Source organism: Myotis brandtii, unplaced genomic scaffold (genome assembly GCF_000412655.1).
Source record: "Myotis brandtii unplaced genomic scaffold, ASM41265v1 scaffold510, whole genome shotgun sequence".
NCBI lineage: Eukaryota > Metazoa > Chordata > Mammalia > Chiroptera > Vespertilionidae > Myotis > Myotis brandtii.
This window is the reverse complement of record NW_005369443.1, coordinates 653,151-658,147: the sequence shown is the minus strand read 5'-3', so window position 1 is coordinate 658,147 and position 4,997 is coordinate 653,151.

Here is a 4,997-nt window from a genome sequence, read left to right as displayed (position 1 = left end):
TACAGTGCGATTGAAACTTCGTGGCCCCGCGCCCGCACGTGGTATTTTGTGGAAGAGCCACACTCAAGGGGCCAAAGAGCCGCATGTGGCTCGCGAGCCGCAGTTTGCTGACCTTGGGGTGATGATGGATAGAGCGTCATCCTGCGGACTCAAGGGTCCCGGGTTTGATTCCGGTCAAGGGCATGTACCTTGGTTGCAGGCACATACCCAGTGGGGAGTGTGCAGGAGGCAGCTGATCGATGTTTCTCTCTCATCGATGTTTCTAACTCTCTATCCCTCTCCCTTCCTCTCTGTGAGAAATCAATAAAATATATATTTTTTAAAAATTCACTTTATTTCAAATATTCATTTCCCCCCCCCCAGAAGTATGCAAAAATGATAAACATGCCTTCATACTTCTTGGAACTTGTATTTATTCTTTCTCAAAATGATTTTTATCAAAACCACTTGAAATGCAAGAATAATGATTAAAAGCTTGTGAAAGCATGAGGGACCTGTCTTGTTAAGGGGACAGAAGGGTTTGAACTGACCTCTGTGGCTTAATTATAAGTCTATGCTCCAGGCCTTAGGTTCCTTATCTGTGAAACTGGGATATACATTGCAGAACCTGCCAGGTGAAGTTGTAGGGAGGAGTCAGTGAAATAATAGGGTCTGTGAGTGCTTTGGGCAGTACCTGGCCCCACAGCAATGCTTGGAGCTGGTGGGTAATGAAGTCACCATTGGTGAGGATAAAGAAGCTCAAGATTTTTTAAAGCAAAATAAGCTGCAAGTTGGACAAAACTACTTTAAAATATATGCAAATTTGTATTTTATTATTATTATTGATCTCAGAGAGGAAGGGATTGGGAGAGATAAACATCAATGATGAGAGAGAATCACTGATTGGCTGCCTCCCGCATACCCCCACCAGGTGCATAAATTTTATTAATTTATAAGCCAATATGTGGAAATATTCATTTCAAACTGTTTTCAGGCAATTCATTTGGAGCCTGAAATTCACTCGATTTTAAATCCCCCCCCCAAAAAAAAACACTGCCAAATATGAACAAAGGTCATTGCTGTTGTAAAATTTATTTTAAAATTTTTAACAAAAAAAAAAAATGAATGAAATGCTTTAAAAGTGGGGGGTTTTTTGGTGCCAAAACCCGGGATAAAAGCTTTTTTAAAAATGATATAAAGTTGCCAAACTACTCTATTGTTCAAAAACATTATTCACCCCCCAAATAAAGGTTCATATAAAGGTACAAAACACATGAGACAGAGAGCAAAGTCACACCTGCGAGGTACAGAAATCAACATGAAAAAATAGCAAGGATAAATACATTTTTTTCCCCATTCATTTATTGATCAGTTTGTTTAGAACCAATGTGTTTAGCGCACTTGTGTTCTGCCTGTTCACCTAGACTCCTCTCTGGGATATTCTCCCACCCACCAGCTACCCATCTTCAACCACAAGCTCTCCTTCTTTCTCTGTCTGCTCTTTTACCTACAGGCCTCTTCCGTTGCGAAGACAATGTTTCTCGCCCGACCTATGTGGCTCAGTGGTTGAGCTTCGACCTATGAACCGGGAGGTCGTGGTTAGAGTCCCAGTCAGGGCACGTGCCAGGGTTGCAGCTGGGTCCCCAGTGTGGGGAATGCAGGAGGCAGCCAATCAACGACTCTCTCATCATTGATGTTTCTATCTCTCTCTCCTTCTCCCTTCCTCTCTAAAATCAATAAAAATATTTTTTTTAAAAAAAGAAAGAAAATGTTTCTCCATCCATCAAAGGACATTTAGGTTGTTTTTATATCTTGGCTATTGTAAAAAATGCTGTAATGACAAATAAATGCACCGGGCTATATCAAAATAAAAGGTTCTGCTCAGCAAAAGAAACTGCCAACAAAGCAAAAGGCAACCAACCAAATGGGAGAAGATATTAAAAACAACAGCTCCAACAAGGGGTTAATATTCGAAATATATAAAGAACTCATACAACTCAACACCAAACAAACAAAAATCCAACTAAAAAATGGGCAGAAGCCCTGGCCGGTGTGGCTCAGTAGACTGGGTGTCATCCCTTGCACTGAAAAGTTGGGGGTTTGATTCCCAGTCAGGGCACATGCCCGCCTTGCAGACTCCATCCTCAATTGGGGGTGTGCACGTGGCAGCAAATCGATGTTTCACTCTCTCTCCCTCTTTCTTCCTCTCTCTCTAAAAAGAAATCATTTAAAATTTAAAAAAGAAAAAGAAGAAATTGGGCAGAGGACCTGAAACACTTCTTCTAAGACATACAAATGGTCAACAGATATATGAAAAGATGCTCAACTTCAGCATCTTTTCATATGATTAAAAGCTTGTGAAAGCATGAGGGGCCTGTCTTGTTAAGGGGACAGAAGGGTTTGAACTGACCTCTAGGGTCATGCATATCAAAATGCATATCAAAACTACAGTGACTCTTCCTGTAAGCAGCCTGAGCTGACCTCTGAAAATGGTTCGCTATTCACTTGACCCAGAAAACCCCACAAAACCATGCAAATCAAAGATTCAAATCTGCTCTGGCCGGGTGGCTCAGTTGCTGAGAGCCTTGTCCCTATAGGGCAGTGATGGCGAACCTTTTGAGCTCGGCGTGTCAGCATTTTGAAAAACCCTAACTTAACTCTGGTGCCGTGTCACATATAGAAATTTTTTGATATTTGCAACCATAGTAAAACAAAGACATATTTTTGATATTTATTTTATATATTAAATGCCATTTAACAAAGAAAAATAAACCAAAAAAATGAGTTCGCATGTCACTTCTGACACGCGTGTCATAGGTTCGCCATCACTGCTATAGGGCAAGGTTGCGGGTTCGATCCCCAGTCAGGGCACATACAATAAGCAACCAATGAATGCATGGATGAGTGGAACAATAAATTGATATTTCTCTCTCTCTCTCTCTCTCTCTCTCTCTCTCTCTCTTTCTCTCAATAACTAATTAAGTAATTCTTTTTTAAATAAACCCATGAATGCATAAATAGGTAGAACAACAGATCGAAGTTTCTCTCCCTTCCTCTCTCACAAATCAATAATATTTTTTTAAAAGAGGTTCAAATCTTTATGTTCACGTTAAGAAGACTCATGAAACTGCCCAGGCCATCAAGGGTATGTGTATCTGAAAAGCCACCAAGTATCTGAAGGGTGTCACTTTACAGAAGCAGTGAGTGCCATTCTGTGGTTACAATGGTGGAGTTAGTTGGTAGGTGTGCCCAGGCCAAACAGTGGTGCTGAACGCACGGTCAGTGGCCCAAAAAGTGCTGAGTTTTTGCTGCACATGTTTAAAAATGCCCAGAGTAATGCTGAACTTCAGGGTTTAGCTGTAGATTCTCTGGTCATTGAGCACATCCAGGTGAACAAAGCTCCCAAGAGGTGGTGCAGAACCTACAGAGCTCCTGGGTGGATTAACCAGCAGTCAGCAACCCGTGGTCCACGGAGCACTGGTGGTCCGTGAGGTCCGAAAGGTTGGTGACCGCTGGATTAAACCATACCAGTAGAATCCAAAAAAGCTGAACTCTTAGAAACTGAAAGTAGAATGGTGGTTGCCAGAGGCTGAGGTTGTGGAAAACAGGGGTGTTGCTGATCAAAGGGTACGAAGTTTCAGGAATACAAGATGACTAGATCTAGAGATCTAAAGTACAGCATGGTGATGATAGCTAAGAGGATAGATTTTATTAAATCCTTTCAACACACATACACACAGATGGTGACGATGTAGAGGTGAGAGACATGTTAATTAGCTGGATGGTAGTGATCTTTTCGCAATGTATATGTATAGCAAAACATCAAGTTGTGCACCTTAAGTATATACAGTTTTTATTAAAAGAAAACAATGTTCCTCAGTGTCCCCTCACCTGACCGTTTGAACCATGTTGTTGAAAGGAGTCCTGCAGCCACCTTCTCACCCCTGCCAGCCACCAGCATCCAGCTTCTGCCCCCACCCCCCGTCCCACAGCCACTGCCCGGGCCTCTCAACAATAAACGCCTTGTTGCTGAATGTAATGGAGAGACACCATGAGCTAAGCCAAAGGGTAGTTGAGAGCCTGGGAGAAATGTTTACAATCCAAGGACCAGTATCCAGAACACCCAGAACTTCTAAGTGTTACTGGTACAAGGTTCTTGTGCCTGATGTCCAAAAAGGAGGCAAGTGTTCAATACGTCAGAGTTTGGAGTAAGGGAAGGCTTATTGATGGAGAAGGCCTGGCTCAAGAAGATGAGAGTGCCTTATGGCTTCCACAAATCCATCTTAAGAGTCTAGAATGCCCTGGCCTGTGTGGCTCAGTGGGTTGAGCGTCATCCTGTGCATGGAAAGGTCACCCATTCAATTCCCAATCAGGGCACATACCCAGGTTGCAGGTTTGATCCCCAGTAAGGGGGTGTGTGAGGATTTTTTTTTTCTCTCTCGCTCTCTCCTTCTGTCTTCCTCTCTTTCTAAAATCAATAGAACCCTAGCTGGTTTGGCTCAGTGGATAGAGCGTCAGCCTGTGGACGGAAGGGTCCCGGGTTCGATTCCACTCAAGGGCACATGCCCTGGTTGGGGGCTGGATCCCCAGTAAGGAGCCTGCGGAGGCAGCCAATCAGTGATTCTCTCTCATCATTGATGTTTCTATCTCTCTCTCCCTCTCTCTTCCTCTCTGAAATAAAAAATATATATATATTTTAAAAAGTAAAATAATAAAATAAAATCAATAGGAACATTTTTTTAAGAAAGTCTAGAATTCAGGCATCTTTTATGTCAAAGCCAGGAAGGAGGAGCCAAGCAAGAGGTGGGTAGGGACCTAGACAGGTAGGCAACTAGGGGATGAAAGGGATCCAAGGAAGAGCGTGAAATTTCTAAATCCCTGTGTTCCCTGTAGGTCTGTAGTCTAGTTCTGGAGACTTGTAAATCTTCGATGCAGAATTATTACTTTGTGCAAATTCCCCCCCCCCCCCCCCCCCCCCCCCCCCCCCCCCCCCCCACCCCCCCCCCCCCGCCGCCCCC